General features: G+C 40.2%; 2 long non-coding RNA genes across 3 annotated transcripts in view; both read left to right on the top strand.

Moving 5' to 3' along the window:
• The window catches only part of Gm32793, an 80,193-nt gene extending 60,424 nt beyond the window's left edge, over positions 1–19,769 (top strand). Inside the window, exons 3-6 of one of the 2 annotated variants that reach the window (XR_865558.1) lie at positions 2,194–2,284; positions 3,302–3,395; positions 12,281–12,649; positions 17,349–19,769. This is a non-coding gene — a long non-coding RNA (predicted gene, 32793). The remainder of the gene's footprint in view (positions 1–2,193; positions 2,285–3,301; positions 3,396–12,280; positions 12,650–17,348) is intronic. The other variant, XR_003947884.1, reaches the window with a different exon arrangement.
• A 634-nt stretch (positions 19,770–20,403) lies between these two features.
• Gm32974 overlaps positions 20,404–21,443 on the top strand; it is a 39,322-nt gene continuing 38,282 nt past the window's right edge. Inside the window, exon 1 of the long non-coding RNA XR_373560.3 lies at positions 20,404–21,443. This exon is cut by the window's right edge and continues 1,122 nt beyond it. This is a non-coding gene — a long non-coding RNA (predicted gene, 32974).

The raw sequence follows: 21,443 nt of genomic DNA on the forward strand, positions 1-21,443 counted from the left end.
TCTTCCTGCTTTATGTGTGTTTGAGGATGTCCATGATAGAATTGCTTCTTTCATGGACACGGAAAAACCTAGATGGCATCAAATAAAAATAACTGCCACAGTGAATTGTGAAATGAAGTGAATATTTGAAAGACTGCTTATGAATATTAGGGCACTTGACCTAGAATAGGTACGAGGAAGCCTAGGGCTCCTGACTGACAGCATCTGCTGAGGGCTGGGTTATCTAAGCAGTGGAGACCACATGAGTCTAGATCCCTATGTACCTGAGTAAGTACAATACCTAGAACTAAAGGGTCCTTGAAACAACAATGGATCAACAAGAATGATGTTCGCTGTAGACTTTGGGTAGGTTCAAGCTAATTGATGAGATTTGGACCACTGTAAGGATGTGACTTATTACAGGCATGATCATATTTTCTTTTCTTTTAGATTTATTATATTTTTTTATTTGTGTGTCCGTGTGTATCTATGCCATGTGTGTATGTCATATGTATGTCTATGCACCTATATATGTATATGTGTATGTGTGTGCCATGTATGTATCTATGTATCTATATATGTGTGTGTCTCATATGTGTGTGTCCGTGTGTGTCTGAAGAGGCCAGAAGAGGGCATCAGATTCCCTGGAGCTGGTTGCAAGCCTCTAAACATGGATACTAGGAATTGAACTTGTGTCCCCCTAAAAGAGTATCAAGTGCTCTTAAGGACTGAGCTAGCTCTTCATCTCCCATACTTATGTTTTCCAAAGAATATCTATGGCAGGAATGGAAAGAATTCATGAGGATTCAGAATAGAGCAAAGAAGCAAAAGAGAAGAAAATTCCAATCGTCTGATTGCTTTCTATAGAAGCATGGATTCTCTAGCCATGTTTTTAGTTTCTAGCAGTGTATTTTAGTGAATTTATGCTACTATAATGGAATACTATAGACAGAACAACAGAGGTTTACTCTCACTGTTGTGGAAGCTAGGAAGATTAAGGTATCAAATTTACTGGCTAGTAAACTCTTATAGTCTCTGATTCCTAAATGGTGATACTTTGACCACCACATCCCTTGAAGGTGTAAATGCTTTACCCTCATGAGGTGTAAGACAGAAGACAGAAGAGTAAAACAAAGGGCAACTTGCTCGTTTAAAGCAGAATTTATTCCATGGTGTGTCGTTCAGTCTCACAAACTTGATTATGTTCCACACTTCCTCTCTATGTTGATTTACTGACTTACCAACATTGTGATTGGATAGGATAGGAAAATTCTTTCTTTTCGGTATTTGTTGAGATGGTTTTTTTGTGTCCCCCAGAGGTCCATTTTAGAGAATAATGTCTGGGTTTCTGAGAAAAATATGTACCCTTTAGTCCTTGGGTGGAATATTCTCAGGATTTAGTCCATTTGATGCAGAATGCCACTTAACTCTGTTTCTCTGTCTGGGTGAACTGTATTGTGACTGTGAGGATCGACATCACCCACTCTCACTGCCTTGAGGTCACTCTGTGACTTTCCATACAGGAGTGCTTGTTTGGTGTTTCACCACTGCCTAAATATTCAGGGTTGTTTAACACTCCCTTGATGAATTATCCCATTAATCAGTGGGAAGTGACTCCCTTTGTCTTATCTAAATTTGTCTGAAAATCAAATTTATCAGATTTTAGTAAGGCCAAACCCATGTGATTCCTAGTTTCATTTGCCTTGAATTTTCTTTTTTGGTGTTTTGTTTTGTTTTATTTTGTTTTGTTTTGTTTGAAATGGGGTCTTACTATGTAGCCTTGGCTGGCTTGAAACTATGTAGGCTAGGCTGTCCTCAGACTCATAGAGATCCACCTGCCTCTGGCTCCCAGTGCTGAGATTGAAGACCTGGCCCATCACACCTGGCTGCCTGGAATCCTTGCTCTGGTTCACTCTAAGTCTGTAATATTTTTAAAGATTTATGTATATATGATTTATGTATGTATGTATGTGTGTATGTATGTATGTATGTATGTATGTATGTATGTATGTATTTTTTATGTGAGTACACTGTAGATACACAGGAAGAGGGCATCAGATTTTATTACAGATGGTTGTGAGTCACCATGTAGTTGCTGGGAATTGAACTCAGGACCTGTGGAAAGAGCAGTTAGTGCTTTTAACTGCTGAGCCATCTCTCCAGCCAAAGGCTGTAATTTTCTTTGCTACAAAAGTGCATTTTTTCTTTTTTCAGGCAACAAGTACATGAGTCCTGCTTTAAAATCCAGTCTGTGTCTCTTGATAAGAAAATTGAGACCATTAATATTCAAAGTTATTGTGGAGAGGTAAATATTCATTTCCTATCTTTTTGTTGTTGTTATAATTAGGTATTAAAGGAAGCATTCGAGCAAAGAAAAGAACACAGGGCAGGTGCAGTGCCTTAAAAGGCCTTCCTCTCTGTCCAGTCTTTCCCCAGGGTGGGGTACAGGCAGCCTCTCACAAGAACAGAGTATGGGTGCAGTTCCTAGCATGGGCGAGCATGGCTACTAGTACTGATTTTGCCTTCATGTGGTCAGTTAGGGAGGTAGAGCCTGTAGGCCAAGTTCACCTTGGTATAGTCTCCTGCATGAGTTGTTGGGTGTTAGTGTAGAGCTGGGCTTTATACGGGTCCTTGTGTGGGCATGATATAGGGTTCTCTCTCTCCCCTCTGTCTCTGACTCTGTCTCTCTCTGTCTCTCTCTCTGTCTCTCTCTCCCCTCTGTCTCTCTCTCTCTCTTTCTGTATATCTTTGTTTCTGTCTCTGTCTCTCTATTTCTGTGATCCATACCAGTCTAGAGCATAGAACAGAGTTTCACCTTATGGGACACTGCACAGCTCTGATTCAAAGTTTTACTCCTCTATCCACACATATTGTTTTAGGTCAGATCTCAGACTAAAACGCTGTGATACCTGCTCTGTCTCCCTAGCCATTTTGTGTATATATGGGAAGAGGGGGCTGGGAGATTTTTGAGCATCAGATCAATGGGAATCTCTTGAAAGTGGCTTCTTGCCAAGGCTCTGGTTGAGAAAAGGTTTACCCAGCAGGGCTTCTTCCTCTGCTGGCTCAGTCTCCTCCTTAAAATGATCGGAAACTGCAAGAATCTTATGCATTTTTCTCATTGTCTCAGCAATGGCTCTTCTGAGTCAGAGGCACTCAGGCCATTGTCTGAGGAGAGCATCCCCAAATGGGGGTGGAGCCCTCAGAACAGACTCTAGATTACCTTGCTGTGTTTTCTGAAGTTTTCTTCCTTTTCTCCTCTCTTTCTTCCTTGCTCCGTGTCTGCCTTTTCTCTGTCTCACTGACTACTGTTTTCCACCATCAGCCACGGTGAAGGATGATTGCTTTCCCAGAACCCCAGTTCACCTCCTGAGATTCTAGCAGTCCAGGAGTGTCATCTGCTGTCTTCTCCAGATTTAGTAAGTATTTTCTACTTGTTCTGCTTTTCTAGAGAATCCTGCCCAATACAAACAGGCACCGTGATATCCTTATAGATAACCACATAGAGCAGCGGTTCTCAACCTGGGGTGGCAACTTTCAGGGAAACACATACTTCCGATGGTCTGAGGAACCCGCAACCATAAATCTATTTTCATTACTATTTCATAATGGTAATTTTGCTACTGAGAATTGTCTCAGTTCCTAAGATCATCGGTAATATATGTTCTCTGATGGTCGCGACCCACAGGTTGAGAACCACTGATATAGCGTGATCCTATGAATACATAATTTATTTCTGCCTGAACATCTCTGCTAGGAGTGTCTGGAAACTCTCAAACATCTCAAACAAGCAACCAACTTTTCAATGCATGAGCCCTATTAAGGAACGCATCATATCCAAGACTTAACAGTGGTTAGCTTATACACGATAGAGTTATTTCTCATAGCTCTTGCTACTGGGTATGCTGTCAGGAGTGCTATCCAAGAAGGACACAGTCTAACCTTTTACTCATTGCTGCATCCTCTGAAGTGGATGAGTCCTGCATCCTCAAGTGGAGGAAGGGAGGAAAAAGCAAGAGAGTCCTACATTCCATTTATGTGAATAAAGATACATCCTTTTTTTCAAATAAACATTTATTTATAGGCACTGATATTGACATTTCATGTTTACTGCATATATCAACACACAAGAAAAACTATTATCTTATAGTCCCCCTTTTCTACGATGGAATTTTATCTGGCTGAACTTATATGGTTCTGTGCATATTGCCACATTCTATGTGATTTCACATCTACAAATGCCTTATTTGTGTATGGAAAACATCATTTCCTTGGAGTTTACAGTAAAGACACAGCTTAATCACTTGCCAAAAGGCAAGACACTGGGAATTAGGTTTGACATGTTGTTGTTGTTGATGTTGCTAATATTTTTACTTAGCCTACAGGATAATGGGTTTCAGTATGATACATAAATAGTATCGTACCTTGATGTACTAAATGTCTTACTGTTCTTCCCACATCATTCCATTTCTGTCCTCACCTCAAATAACCCCCTTTCTGCGTTCATAGCATATGTACATAGACATATTTAAATCTAGATTCTCAATGAGGAGAGTTGTATTTTTTCTCTCTTTTCTTCTAGCATCATCCTCTTCCTCTTCTCTTTAGGTATTATCCTTCCCTCATAGTATCCTTTCTGTTTTCATTGTATATGAATATATACACATATACAGGTGTGTGCATACATACACATTTTTCTATTCATATTTAAATCAAATTCTTCATACAATAGAAAGTATGATACTTGTCTCCATAGGTCTGGTTTATTTCAATCATGATCTCAATTTCCATGCACTTCCTTCCAAACGACATAATTTTGATTTGTCATAGCTGAGTAAAATGCCATTCAAATAGCTGAGACCTGGAACCAGCCTAGACCATCAAGGTATGAACACTAATTTTGGAGGAAGTATTATCATTCAAATTGTAGTATATTTCTAACAGCTTCTTACAATGGTAATAGCTTTTCTTAGTGTGTGTACATGGGTGTCTGTGAGTGTGGGCACACATGTGCCATACTGGAAGTCATAAGATGACCTTCCGGTCTTGGTTCTTTCCTTTCACCATGGATTCTGGAGATCAAGGTCAAGTCATGCACCAGGTTTGCAGAGCATTCCTTATTCTACCAATTCATCTTACCCACCCACCAATGGTAACACATCTTACAATTACAGTACTTTATTAAGACTGGATATTAATGTCAATACAATCTTCCGATCTTACATGAGTTTCTCTATTTCTCTCAATATTGACTTGAGTTTGTGTGTGTCTGTATTCATGTCTATGTATCTTTTATTGCCTTCAAGCTTGTGTGTCTACTACCACACCAATGGGAGATTCATTTGAAATTATCAGCAATGTAGTTTTGAATAGCTGCATGGTGTTTTACAAAAGAGGCTTTCAAATGAGCCACTAAGTTCCTTTAATCACTTGTCTTCTATGTTGTTGTAATTTATCACCTAGGGCCTCCATGTTTGTAAGCCAGCAGTAAAACAGTTATCTAACTTTAAATAAAGGACTTACACTTCTCTTTGAAATCTAGGCTGTGAACCTCATTTCATGTAGTTATCATGAAACTTAAGGAAATATTATGTAAAATAAGCCACACAATTTGCCATGAAGATGCTCAAGAAATGGATGCTGTTACCATAGAGATGATAACCCGGGGTGTTGATGGTAGATGAATCTTAACAACTGCAAGAAAGCATGAAAGAATTATAAAGCAAATTAACAATAATGAATGGAGAAAAGGCATTTCTGATATAAATACTTTCACTAGATATCAAATACCAATTTCACCCCAGCCAGGAAAGAGTTTAAAACAGATAGTGTGTATCTCCACCAAGAGAGTATAATGTTAACAAGCAGTCAGGGGCATTTTTTCCCCAAATCTAAGTATTACACAGAAATTACAAGTCTTATCATATTTTTGAGTTAATTAGGAATCAGATATAATCAGCGATGTTATATACTAAACAATAGTACTTAAAAAAATAATAAACGGTTTCAACCAAAGCTGAGAGAAATGGCTGTCTCTGAAGTCGGGTTTCTATGTTCATCTTGGCAACCACATTTTAAGAGGATATGGAGGAATGATGTCCCTTCAGACCTGGAGCATCTAATAAACATAGCTCTGTTCTCAATGAATCAGGAAGTTTGTGCACCACACCCTGAAAAAGATAGCTCTGGCCACCCTCCATCACAGCACCTGCTTCCTTCCTCTCAGTGTCGGCCACGCCCTTTGTGCAGGAAAGCATGGCAGGCGTTTGATCAGGAACCTTCTTTCTTGAGTCTCTCATGTCTATCAGACCACAGTCACATGATGTTGACTGGGTGGTGGCTTTAAACATTTGTTTTAACTCTGTGCTTGCTAAAACATAGAGTCATTTTCAGGATATTGGGATGTAGAGTATTTTCTCAGATGTGGTCAGCTCCTCAAAATTACTGCATATTGAGAAGAACACAACAATAGCAACAAAAAACCAAAGCCACACACTTTGGCAGTATGCAACATTTCCCAGTGAAACAATTCCAGGAGTCTTAGTGAATATAAAACATGGCCTAGTTAGGAGCCCAGGTATCTGCATGTGGAACCTATTTCCTTCCCTCTATTTTGAGCAATTTAAGAAGCTCATTACATACATGCCTCAGATATGGAGAAATGAAGAGATCCCTAGAAGTAAACTTTCAAATGTTCCAGTCTGGGCTGGACCAGACACCCTCAGGCCTTCCTGGAGTCTGAACTGTACAGTATTTGGTAGGGTTTAAGACATTCTGAACCCATGGGATGTTTAAGTCCAAGAGCTTTAAGTAGAAAGAACTCCCACAGTGAAGGGTATCTGCTTTCGTTGTGATGGCTTACGTGGCCTTTCTCAACCTTAGCACCATTGGAAGTTTGGATCTCATAGTCTCCTGCTGCGGTGACATATTGTATACCACAGGATATGTAGGGGCACCTCTAGCTTCTACTCTCTAATCCATAATAGCACAAATCCCATATTGTGACAACCACAAGTGTCTCCAAACACTGTCAGGTGCCCCCTTGTGGAATGAAGTGAAATCACACTACTAAGAAAATAACCTGCCCCATTCCAATTCTGTTGGATGTAAATTTGTTCATTCTGGGAGTTTCTGTTGAGTACTGGGTATGTACCAAGGTTTTGGGGGAAAGAGGATTCATCTTTGGCCTTATTTAACTGTCTTCTCCCAGACAGGCTTGAATATTCCCCAACAATGACCTTGAATTCAGAAAACCTAGTTTGACCACACAGACTTTGAACTGTTATTTCTTCCAAGAAGAATTAGCTATATCTTAGGCAAACAAGCATTTCTTTACAAGCCTCTCAGTTTCTACTTCAAAAAATGACTACTGTGTCCAGACTTGACCCTCAGAGCAAATGCCAACAGCCCCATGAAATTTGTTTTCTCTCTTAGTAATGGGCTCCCGCATCCTGTCTCCATGGCATCTGTAAGTTCAAAGGTATTTATTTCACAGCAAATATTAAGGCCTGAACAGCTTAATCTCGACAGAAGGCAGAATCTCTAGGGAAAATTCAGAGTTTAAACAAAAATAAGTCACTAATGCCATTACCCAGAACTTCTGGATTTTTTTTTTTCAGATCCAGTCCCTCATATGATTGTTAGATTTAGAATATCAGGTCAAACAATCATTTTTAAATAAAGACGACCTTTCACTTCCACTATCTAAATTGGATGGTTAAGGTGGTGGTCGTCTAAATGCCACAACCTCACAGGAAAACATTTCAATAGATTCTTTTCCCACAAAAGCGTCAGAAATCTAGGACACAAAGGATGCTAAGATTTAGGGAGGGACTTTAGTGGAATGGGAAGCAAAGAGACATCTGTGTACAGTGGTCTCTCTCACATTCTCTATGGTATGGGCTGTTTTCATGTGAGAATCTCTTTGAGCCACCCCATATTTAACAGCTGTATGAAAACGTTACCAGGAGAAATGGGCAGGCAGCTCTAGGTTGTAATGAGGAACTGAATTAAGAAGGGAGAGCGTAGAAAACTCAGCAGGATGCATGGAACCCTGCATCTCCTTTCTTTTGAGATGGTCTTTTATGTCACTTCCTTTTTATTTCACTAAGGCTTAAAGATGAGATTCTCTGAGTCTCAGTTTCCTTCTGTTGATGTAGGCTAGACAAAGTTAAGTCCTCTAAGACATCTCCCAGCACTCATTCTATGCGTATCTAGGGCTAGCTACTCTCACCCTACCGGGCATTTATAATCTCACACACATGTACTGAGTGTACATGTACCACAGGTTTCTACCTACCAGAAAATGACAAGCTAACTCTAGGGAGGCACTGAAGAGAGGCCATCACTGGCCAGACAGAATTTTAGAGAACTAAGCTTCGAATGACTTAAGAAATTAAGCATGGAAAGGGATAAAGTAGATAGGGATAAAGTACGGTAGAGTCCACCGTAGCAAGTACAGAGTGCTAGCAAGTCACATCGCATCTGCAGTCAGGAAGTGGAGATCAATGAATGCATGCTAGCACTTTCGTTTGCTTTCTCCATTTTATACATCCCAGGATCTTCTGTCCAAGAAATGGTCCCACCAACAACTAAGATGGGACATCTCATATCAGTCAACATAATCAGCATCACCCTTGCAGGCATGAGCAGAGGTCTCCCCAAGTGACTTCACAGGTTGTAAGAATGAATGCAGGTCAATGGTAGTAAAACTTTCTCAGAAATCTTGGTTTATATTTTGTCTGCTCAGAGAATTCTTAGTTGAAACTGCTATTTTGTGCTTACACACAGGAACTCTTTTGTTGTTGTTGTTGTTATTTGCTTTGTTTGTTTGTTTGCAAGTGAGCGGAGAGTCTCATGCATGCCAGGCAAGCCTTCCACACTGAACTCCATGCCCCCTTTTACTTTCTGTTTTGAAACAAGGTGTTGCTAAATTAACTAGACCAGCCTTGTATTTGCACCCCTCCTGCCTTCGTCTCCTAAGTAGTTGGGATCACAGGCTGGTACCCTCCCCTCCCCTAGGCCCAGTTTTATTTAGTATTGACTTAAAATATGTTTTCAGGAAAGGAAAGTAGATGTTTCTTGTTTTTAGACAGGAGAGCAAGCACTGACCACATTAGGAGAAAAAGTTAATGGCATTCTAGTTTCCCCATTGATATAAATGAGTCTTATTTGAATGTAGACTTCATGAAAAGTCTTTTAATAATTTATCTATTAATATTATTTTTCATGTCCAGAAAATGTTGTTAGTAAACATGTATGCTTCTTGAAGAGTATAAACTTGACCAAGAGAGAGGAATTTGGAGATGAAGAAGTAGACCATACACTTAATGCACACCTGCAACATAGTTGCTATAGATCCCCCAACCTGTGTCCAGGGCTCCTTTAAACATCCTTAGAATCCTTCTCAACTCAAACAGCCATGACCACTCAATTAGCCTGGGCACCAGAGAGAAAATCTATTTCCCATTATGGGGCACAGAATTTATGTGATTAGGTGACAAGAAATCATAGATAACTGAATGGAAAAGATTTCTGAATACTCACCAGGCAGGTGGTCTAAAGGGTCTGAACTGAAAAACGCCTTCGACATAAATTTTACAAACGAGAAAGCTAAGTTTCACAAGGCTGTTCCCTGACAAACTCGAATATAATTGACGGCAACCATAAATAGCACGTTTCAATGGCATCACTGCGAATACCATCCCACCCATCAATCAGGAGCATGCATCTGCATTTTAAAATATGCCCATAATTACTTATTATTCGAGTTTACTGTTGGAGAAGCACTCGTGGTCCTATATACTCTGAATAATGGCATCTCCTTTATATATTGTTAGCTGATTTGCCTGATGTAGACCGCAAGATTCTAGCATGACATTTCCCTCTATTCTCATTACTGGCTATTCACAGCATCCATAGATGTGACAGAAGCCCCAACTACGATGCCCTGGATCACTGCCAGGCCTCAGTCACCACAACCATGTTCACAGCAGTTCTCTCTACCTAAGTTAGATGCATGCTAAAATGGAGACTAGGATTCCAAAGTAATTGCCTCGCAGGACATAGAAACAAAGGCAACACAACACAAGGTGGACAGGGAAAGCTTTCATGAACCTTGAAATTGAATTTGAAGTCAATGATATAGCTGGGAAATGACAGCCTTGAGTGACTCTGGGTCACTCACTGCAGAGAAAGGGGCCTTATTTCAAAGAAATTGCCCTGTCTTGCCAGATAAAAAGGAGACGTGGGCACACAAAGAGAAGACCTGCTGCTGCAGAGTGCCATGGAGGGACAGCTGGTTACCCAATCAGCGGTGGACAGGATGTGGAAGACCGTGGATTTTTTTCCATCACTGGGCCAGAAGTGTTCTTTCTTTTGATGAAATGTTGAAAAATAGGCTGGCTCCAAATAGCACCCGGACCCAGTGGGGCCATTTGCAGGAATGGAAAAAAGCAAGGATGTAACATGACTTTGTTCTGTTGCAGCTGGATGATATGGCAGAAACACATTTGGATCCATTTTGGGTCACACGGCTTCCCACAGAAGGGTCTACCCAGAAACACCACTTAGTACTTATTGGATTAGACGTCTAGATTCACATCTCCCTTGTTTCCAGAGATGTGGAGATATCTGAGCAAGAATTTTCTCTCCTGCTTATTACTCGAACTTTCAGTTTCAGGTTTCACATCTATGACTTATTTGAGTTACTTTTCTTGTGTAGAGTGCAAGACATGAATTGAAATTTGAATTTGTACACGAGTAGCCATCTGTTTTAGCAGCATTTGATTAGAGCACTGCCCTTTCCCCTTCACGTGTTCTTTTACCTTTGAAATGAATCAGTTAGCACACACACACACACACACACACACACACACACACACACACACACACACACACACCTTGGTTTTCTCCTTTGGCCCAGTGATTTACCTGTTTATCCTTTTGCTGTTATCATACAGGTTTGATAACAGTAGATGTATAGGAAGTCCTTACAAAATTATTTGCATGTGAGTGTCAGTCAGTGTGTGGGTAAGTTTATGTGTGGGGTGAGTGAGTACCTGAGGAGGCTGGAAGGGGGCACTGGATTCCCTGAAGCTGGAATTAGGGGTGGTTGTGAACCATCCAACTGGAAACCAAACTCAGGTCCTCTGCAAAAGCAGTCTGTGCTCTGAACCATGGAAGTATCTCTTTAGTTTAAAGAATCCTTAAAATTAGTGTACTCTAGATTTGTTTTTGAAATTCTATTGACTATTGCAGTTCCATTACCCACCATTTATAGTTCAGAATTCACTTGCCTGCTCTCTCTCTCTCTCTCTCTCTCTCTCTCTCTCTCTCTCACAGACACACACACACACACACACACACACACACACACACACACACACAGAACCAGCTAAATTTTATAATTTGAATTGTATTGAATTTGCATAACAACACGGATGATTAATTATTAAGACAAATAGCTTCATGAATTTATATTGCTACTTCCTTATTTACCTTTTCTTTGCAACATCTGTCTGCCTTCCTCAAATCAAGCGGTCCAGACACTGAAGATGATCATATTGAATATTCTGTCATTACTCCTTTGCTTCATTCTGTGTTACACACTGTTTGTGAATAAAACATTCACAAGATAACTACCAGAATAGTGACTCATAGTGAATGGAACCTATTTAACATATACACCTTGGTTTTTCTCCATTTTTAATAATTCTTCTCTCTTTGTATTTCTGAACACACTCGTTCCAATAGGTGAAATGTTCTCACCTATTATTTTATTTAAAAGAGCTACATTAAGTCCATTTAACTGAGTTGTTGTACCTTACCTACTTCAAAACTGGAGTAGTTTTGAAGTAGGTAAGTAGTTTTACCTTTTGCTCCCCAAAAGGTAAAAATGTAGCTGAGAAAAAGAAAAAAAGAAAAAGAAAAGAAAAAAAAAAAAAGAAAACCAGTAGTCCAACTAGAATTTAAATCTATTTTGTGAGTCAATGTAGTATGTGACTCTATGCATCCCAGATGCCTAGTTAGAAAGCTTAGAAAGTGGTATGTCACATAAAGTATTTTTTTTCTTTTAAAAACTTTTATTTTTATTTGTTTTTTTTCCTGAAGACCAAATTCAGAATGGTTTTCATCATGGTATGCTAATAGGAGACATAAGTTTGAGATATAGAATAATAGTCTCAACAATTTCCCAGATATGCAAAAGTGAGATTCACATAAAAATTCATTACTGAAGTGTGAATTTGAAGCGGAAATTTCTGGTTTCTTTAGTAACTCGGTTGTGTCATGTGATGTTTCTCAGGAAGCTGTCTTGTGAGAGAATGTTTTATTGAAACGGACACATAAGAGGGCATGTGATGTTTTGCTGGAGCGAAAGCTTCAGAAGGTGAGTGGTGTTTTGAAAGAATATAAGGAGAACCCCACAGACAATGAGAGGATGCTCTTGCATCGCACTGCTTTGCTGGTCTTCTCTGATCTTCGCTGGTCTTCACTTAGTAGAGAGAAGCGTGTCAAGGAACTTCTCATGGTGTTTAGGCTGATTCAGCAGAGACCTGTTTATGCTGGATTGTGCCACAACCACTGATTTGTGTTTGGTGGTTGCTATTGGACTGGACTGCTAGTATCCTGACAACGAAGATTGGGATCGCCCCAAAGAACTACTTCTAAACAGGTCTGTAACCCCCTTGTCCTATTAACCATCTTTCTCACCTACCTTTTGTCAGTGGGCTAGAAGGGAGGTTGAAGGATATAAGAACACTAAATAAAATAGGCTTTGAAAAATCCAAACCTACATGAATCAGTAAAACAGCTTTGTAGGGAAAGTGTTCTGTCTTATGCTCTGTTTTAGAGAGTCTTGTAAAGAACGTGATATAATTTTCCTATTATGGTATATCTCTTACCTATTCTGTTGTGCATATATACGTTTAATATATATCTTTTGTATGATATATATTATACTAATTAACTTTTTTGATACTCAAGATAAAATACCTTACACAACATCTTAACGAAGGAAGGGGTCCATTTGATTTACAGTTGGAGGGGACAGGAAGTCATAGTAATAAGAACAGGAAGCTGATGGTCACATCACAGCCAGAGACAGAAACTCAACAGGACAGGCAGTGGGGCTAACCCCCCAAACCAGACCACCTCCCTGTGACCCACTTCCTCCCTCAAGGTTTCATCTAGAAGTTCCATAAGCTTCCTAAATGACTAGAGATCAAGTGTTTCAACACTAGAGGTGACAATGCATAGAAATCTATATTGATTTTGATTTTTTTCTTAATTAGAATTTCCCTCTTATAAACACATTATACAGAACCTTAATTGACCCACTGAGACAAGAAAAAATATTTGAAAGTTATAGCCATCTACTTTTCAAAAATTTCCAGAGGCTTTGCCACCACATGTACTAACTACGCCATGTTCAAACAAACCTGGCATCAAAGTAGGGATGTTAGTTGCAGACATAATCTCATGAATGAAAAAGATGCTGAGAAAAAAAAAAGATGGTGAGCAGTCCACGAGGAAGCCAATAGTTCCTTAAAAGGGTCCAGACCCACAGAGAAGCATGTCTGGGAGGTGTCTCAGTTTATCAAAGGGATGGTGACCTAAAGGACAGTAAATACAATTCAAGAAGAGATATGTGAATTAAAGGAAGTGTAGATAGAATGAAGATGGGAGTCTTCTTCATCGACCCTCACAGAGTTAAAATTCCATCTTGTAAAAATGTTATCACCAAAACATTTCCTATGTTGTGCCCTGTTCCATGCCCTTGCTTGATCAACTCCAAGGGTATGGGACTTAAACTTAAAGGTGCTGATGGCTGGGCAAGAGAGATGGCTCAGTGGTTAAGAGCACTGACTACTCTTCCAGAGGTCCTGAGTTCAATTCCCAGTAACTGCATAGTGGCTCACATCTATCTGTAATAGGATCTGATGCCCTCTTCTGGTGTGTCTGAAGACAGATACAATGTACTCATATAAATAAAATGAATTAAGTCTTTAAAAAGGAGATGGGGCATGATGGCTTGTCTATTTTCACATAAACAAATTCCCGTTATCTCCAGTGAGCTCTCTCAGGAATTGATGGGCTTAGAAGGCAAAATGGTCTCAAATTTTAACGAAATTTCTCTATCTCTTGCTACTTATTTTAGGATAAAAAGACATTGTGATATCTTATTTTTTGAGGCTCAGAATTAGAAACATCGAGGACTTTATAGGGAAGCAAGAGGTAATTTGAAATCAATCAGTCAATCACTTAGTCAATCAGCCAATCAATCAATCAATCAATCAATCAATCAAAAAAACTCATTTCATTTAGTTCATTCCTGGATTTTTTTTTCTGTTAATCAATCAAGTCGTGCACTTTCTGCTGCCCATACTTGATGCAAGGACACAAAACTGAACAGAAGAGAGGGGATCTAGTGACTAGAGACATCAAGTAAACTTGCCAGTGGGTATGAGTGTCAGGCTTCACCGCAACACCAATCTGTTGCTCTCTTCTTTCAACTCCTAAGTAAACAATTATAAGTTAGTACTAATTTAGTAATCACAAATTGCTAAAATTTTATGGTTGGTAGTAAAAGGTCCGCATTAGAGAAAAGATTCATTACCAACAGGAACTTAGGGTTGGTTACGGCTCAAACACACCATTAAAGAATAAGGTCTTTTTCTCTCTCTTTGCTGACAAACAGAATGGGATGCTAATGCATAGGAGTTTGGTTGGCAGAGGGGTTTTGCTTGTCATTGAAATTACACCTGGATCTTCTTGACTTGATGGTAGGAATCTTTCTGTTGGGAAGATCAAATGTTAAAAACAACAACAACAACAACAAAACTTCTCTTGCTTATTAGAAAATACAAAACAAACAAACAAAAAAAAAAAACCAAACAAAACCAAAACCACCCCCCAAACCAAAAACAACAACAACAAAAAAACCCCACTCAATCAATCAGGCTAGCAGACATGCTAAAACCTCCTCATTGTCACTGAGCTGTCACCCAATCTTGTCACTCTATTAACTCCTTAGCTTCCAATTTTAAATAGGCAAATACCGCATAATTAATTTGCTTAATGTAAGTTTTTTTTTTCTTTTTCTTTTTTTTAGTGGTCACTCTCAAAGCCAGTAGGAGCTCAAAGGAGTCTGTCCCTATGATGCCCTTAATAGGTCTGTGATCAAAACTGGCCCTTTCTGTCAGATTCAGTGGAATTCCTCATCTGACCCTATAGGTTTTGCTTACCCTTCAAAGAGGGCTTTAGAATTTCCTAACAATAAGCTTCCCCAGGTGGGCTGATTTCCTCAGAACTCCTTCAGCCATCTGGCAGGGCCATCAGCTCCAGAGAAGCTAGGTTGAGTTCTGCACTTTGTTGCTGAGCCAGACTCCTAACACAGCACACAAAAAGTGTGTAGCTCAGTTGCTCCCTTGTCTTTCTCCTCAACATGAACATAGATGTGAAGGAAGGCTCCGTGAGGAGATGCCATAAATGCTCCGCGAGGAGATGTGATGCATAGCAGAGTTCTCTCTTTGATATCCTAACCCTGTGCTATCTCAAGCTCGCTGTAAATTCTGACAAGTCCCCACTGTTTTATTTCTATTTCAATCTTTTATTTGCACTTCAGACTCTTGGGATATTGACACTCAATTCCCTTAATGTGGTGGTGTTGGAGTGAGTCTGAGTCTCTAGAGCCTTCTGATCGTCACAGCTTCTTATTCTATAGCATGTTGGTGATTAGCACTGACCATGCATAGGATAAGGAAATACATAGTTCTATTTGGTTTTTGTACTTGTTTTTCTTTTCAGACAGGTTTCACTCTGTAGCCTTGGTTGGCCTGAAACTCACTATATAGACCAGGCTAGACTAAAACTCAAGAGAGATCCAACTTCCTCTGCCTTCTAGGTTCTAGGATTAAAGGCATGCATCATCACCCTCAGCTCTTTTCATCAAATATTAAGAAGATAACATAGTTGGGTGAAAAGAAAAAATAACACCAAAGAAGAGAGAAGTATTATATATGACTTAGGGTGACCAGAACAGCATATAAAATTGCTATTGCTATCATTATTTTTACCTTTAAGTAGAGAGTCTCTTGAGCTGATCAAGCCTTTAAAATATAATATTTTGGGTGTTTTGAAATCTCTTCCCCTCCAATTCTTTCCTCCCTCTCTCCCTGGATCCCTTCCTCCATGCTGCTCTCTCTCTCTCTCTCTCTCTCTCTCTCTCTCTCTCCCTCTCTCTCTCTCTCTCTCTCTCTCTCTCTCTCTCTCTCCCTCTCTCTCTCCTCTACTTGCTCATTTTTTTCTTTTAGCTGCTTATATGTTTCATATATACTTATTTTCATAGAAATCCCAAGAAATAGATAAGAAAACTAGAATAATACCTGAGGGTGACAAATAGGATTAGTAACTTTCTTGGCGTCAATGAACTGAGAGATACATCAGAGATCCAAATCCACAGTATTTGATATCTGATGCAAGGCTTTCTGCAAGAATAGCTCAATTTCCATATAATCTAAGGATGAAAAGCCTAGTGGTCAATGCAAACTGTATGGATGCATTCACAGGAATCCGTTGTATTTATGAAAGTCCAAGCAAGCAAAAAAAAAGCATATTGAAAACAATTTCAATTCTGGGAGAAGTACCAAAAATATCAATAAGAATAAGCATTTTCCAGCTTAATCTTTCACATAAATAGCCAGTACTGCTGACAGTGTTTCTCTCAGAGCTGGACTTCCCACTGTCAGCAAGACACATGCTGAGATATTTCCAGTGATTGTGTTTTACATAACACTATCTATATCTTCCTGGCTCTCTCAGCTTTCTCTAAGCAGAGTGGGACAAAAGGCTTTATCATGTAGCCGTGACCTCAAAAGCCCCCCACCCCTATTGGCTCAAGGGGACAACTGTCAATATGACAGTCAGTCTTCAGCTTCTACTGTTTTGAATCCTGCCCTGACAACTAGATGGATGGTCCCATTTGCACTTGTGAAATGTTAGCCTCAAAGCTGAACTCCTGTCTTATATACAAGGAGTGTTTACAGTTGCCCGCATCCTGTGCACAGTCGGTGTTGACCATTGTGCTTAGAACAGAATAGGAAGGAGCGACTGCCAGAAAGCTTCAGAAACTTAGACTCACTCTGATACCATCAAATTGAGAGGGTCGAGTGTCAATATCCCAAGTGCCTGAACTACAAACTGGAAAGAGTGGGATAGGAAAGAAACAAAGGGACCTATCAAGAGTTTACAGAGGTTGGGCTAGCACAGGGTTAGGAAATAAAGAGTCTGAACTGTAGGAGGACGTCTCTTCACAGACTTTCTACCCCTGCCCCCTCTACAAGCCCTGATTGGTTCATCCAATTTCTTTGCAGAAATGCTAGCGACTGCCTTCCAGAACCCTCTCGGTGTAACAACTGTATTGAAGTTCTTACTCAGAGTGGAATCAAGCAACACCAAGCTGCCTTTGTGTTCCCCAGGCCGATGCTACAGCAAATAGACCGCAGCTCTTTGTAGTGAATGCCGCCTCTGCTCACTCATCTCGCAGGCTCCTTTTGTGCTCCCAGGTTCTGGTTTTATACTTCTTTGAGAGAACCATTTTTTCTATGGATTCATCTTGTGTCTTGTTTATAACGTCCTCAATGTAGGATCTCTGTCTCCTTAGGGTCCTCTGTTTTGAGACAGTGACATTGACATCTAACAGTCATTGTTTACAAAGCTGTTTTGCCCTTGCCCTAAGGTGAAAGAAGTGGGCATCTGGCCACATTTGAAGCATTATTTTATTGTTACAAATGCATGGGTGATTGTTGAATGGACGCTGGGAATTCTTCCAAATGTCCCACAATGTACAGAAAAGTGTTCCACTACAAAGGAGTATTCAACTTAAAATATAAGCAGTGCTGAGATCGTATAACCTTGCACATGAAACAAGCTGCTGTACTCAAATATATTCCTACATACTTCTCCAACTGTTTTTCTTACACTGACATGACCAACATGTCCGTGAGGCATAGCATGTAAACCTAAACAAACACATTTCCAGCAGCAAATGTCACCAGCATGGGCTCAGTTTATCCTGAGAACCCTTTGTGACGCTTGCTTGCTAGGCAGAATGCCCTGCTCTCATTCTGTAGCTAAGGGAACTGGGATTGAGCAAGGCTTTCTGTCCATGAAGAAAGCGCAGGCTTTGAAGCTTAAAACTTTGCCTTCGTTGTTAAGGAGAGTGAAGATTACGTAAAGGCATAAAGTTTAAAAATGCAGGGCAGGATGAGAGCCCAGCCAGCCAGCCAGCAGCAGAGGGCTGCTAAATCTTAGGATGTAATACAGGGAAAGATAAAAGACAGCTAGTTTAAGGTCAGAAGGTTGAGCCCATAAAGCCTTTAGAGGCACGGAGAGCCTAAGGGAAACGGAACCTTGGAGTAGAGAACAGAGCAGAGGAGTAGAAATTCTTTGTGGAAGAATGGATTTGGCAGAGGCCAGACTTCTGGGAGATGACTACTGTCCTCTGATCCTACTTCTAAGCACAATGGGATGATCACACAAGGGACAGAACCAATGCTCAGGGCAGCTGGACTTGCTCATGTTCTTATAGTCAGCACCAGATTATACCCATGTCCCAGGCAGTGCTGTTCTAGGTCAATGGTATCTATCATTTTGAAGATAACTGGTTACCTGTAAAGTCACAGTTTATATTTTGTGACTAGGCTACCATGTTGCAGATGCTTATGGCTGTCTGTTTTAGACCAATAGCACAGGTATAGATACTCTGTAGAACGATTGCTTTGACCTGGATGGTCTTAATGTTTAATAGAGAAGTAATACACTCACTTCCAAGATCCAAAAGCAGCATTGCAAGAATATGCCACTTCAATGACCTCATGACCTTTACTAATTAAATGACCCCGTGCTGTCTTTGAGTCTATAAGGATAAAGGAAGTGGGGGGGGTTTCTTCCTAAGAGTCAGAGCTTGATGTGAGTTTTGAGATGAAAAAGATTCTAAGCAGCGAGCACTTCAGGGGTTGTAAACACATTCTCAGAAGAAGAATACACAAACACAGCCCTGCAGCCGCCCACCACTTATACCTGAGCGAAGTGTACACTTCTGCAAATGTTTCTTAACCTCCCACGGATGAAACAGAATCCCATGTCACCTGTGATCTATTTCTCCTTTAACTGGTGCTGGCAGCTTGTTTTGCATTTTTTTCACCTCCTTTTTAAACATCAGACTAATCCATCATGAACAGACTGCTTTCATTGTATAGGCCTTTGAATTTCAGAATGCTTAATTTGTTTATTTAAATGAAAAAGAGTTTCCAAAAGAAAGTAGGAAAAGCTGAGAAGGGGTTGGGCTTCTCCTTTGTAGTCAAACATTAATTTTGCTTCTAGGATCAGCATTTTAAGACCTAGCAAGCCGCCTACGTTGTGGGAAAGGCTCATTCCAGGGGGTTTCAACTTTAAGATGACCCAAGAAACTGGCTGACCACCATCACCCCAATTCTTTAGTTACTGTATAAGGACTTTTTCTCAATTCTCTTAATTATGAAACAAGTGTTTCCTCCATGGGATATTGTTCTGGATTAATGGTATCTAGAAAATACTGGGAACAAGCTCAGACAAAAGGAATGATACTCAATAATTAGCAAGATCTTTGTGTCATGTAGTAGAACACCTCAACTTTCCTATCCTTGCACTTTAGCATCGCCTTAAATGGGGAGACAACTGTGCTCAGCAAAACATAGCCTTTGTTTTGTTTTGTCTATCTATCTATCTATCTATCTATCTATCTATCTATCTATCTATCTATCTATCTATCTATCAATGTTTTTCTAAGACAGGGTTTCTCTGTTTAGTCCTGGCTGTCCTGGAACTCTCTCTGTAGACCAGGCCAGCCTTGAATTCGGAGAGCTACCTACCTCTGCCTCCCAAGTGCTGGGATTAAAGGCAAGAGTCATCATACTCAACTATTTTTTTTGAATTGTTAAAAAATATTTGGTTATTTTGAGTTTGTGTGAATTGACATGTTTTTTTAATGGGGGGGGGGGGGTTCAAGACAGGGTTTCTCTGTGTAGCCCTGGATGTCCTGGAACTCACTCTGTAGACCAGGCTGGCCTTGAACTCAGAAAACCACCTACCTCTGCCTCCCAAGTGCTGGGATTAAAGGTGTGCACCACCACTGCCCAGCATGAATTGACGTTTTGCCTACATACATTTATATATATATACACACACACACACATACACACACACACACACACACACACACACACACACACACACACACACACACATATATATATATATATATATATATATATATATCTGTATGAAGGTGTGAGGATGCCCTGGAACTGGAGTTACAGACAACCATGAGTTGCCATATGGGTGCTAGGATTTGAATTGGGTCTGCTGGAAGAGTAGCCAGTGCCTTACCCTGGAATCATCTCTCCAGGCCTATTTCTGTTGTTTTGAGGCAGGGTCTCATGTAGCTCAGGGTGGTTTCAATTTCACCACATGACCTCAGATGACCTGGAACTCATTATCTTCTTGATTCCACCTCAAGAATGCTGGCATGCACCATCATTCCCAGCTAAAGCCATGAAGGCATGCACCATCATTCCCAGCTAAAGCCATGAATCCTCAGACATTATAGGAGTGATCAGAACACCAGAGAGCAGAACTCCTGGCCACAGGGCTATTCTCCCAAAGAGCATTCTGCAGCTGTACAAGAACTCAGCAAATCTCTCTAGGTGGACTGGGCATAGTGAGGATGGTCAGTTGCATTTGTTCAAATTATGGATCTGTGGATTATCCCCAAAAAGAATTTATTGGGGTCCCTTTCTACTAATATGCTATTGCCCATGATAGTCAAAATGAAGAGTAATTATCTATCTATCTATCTATCTATCTATCTATCTATCTATCTATCTATCTATCTACCTACCTACCTACCTACCTACCTACCTACCTACCTACCTACCTACCTACCTAGTGTTGGGGATAAAAATCTTACTCTACCACTTAGCTACAACCCTCATCCCTTGAACTAAATTTTAAGGTTTAAATACCATTAAGATGAAAGAGACAGCATTTCATATTGAGAGAGCAGATAAATAAAATGTCGGTAGGACACAATATGATAGAGAGGTGGGAAATTATTGAGGTCACCAGGAGGTTCTTCTAATGAAAAGGAGAATTTGTGTGTAGGCAAGTAGAGATCAAGTTTGCAGAAGGACAGAGGGAGCAGACTAAAGCCTTTGTCAATGTAACAGAGGAATTTGGACTGAAAGCCATGTGCAGCTGCATTCTTGTGGAGCTCTGGAAGAGAGCCTTGTGTGGAGGGCTATCTAGGAACAAGAGACCAGTGCTGCAGTGGAAGGATTGGTAGGTAACTTGGGGAATGTATTCATGCAGCGGAGAACACTGTGTCCTTATCTATTGAGGAGAAAGTGGGAAGGCAAATGCCTACTAAC

Source organism: Mus musculus, chromosome 1 (genome assembly GCF_000001635.26).
Source record: "Mus musculus strain C57BL/6J chromosome 1, GRCm38.p6 C57BL/6J".
Lineage (NCBI taxonomy): Eukaryota > Metazoa > Chordata > Mammalia > Rodentia > Muridae > Mus > Mus musculus.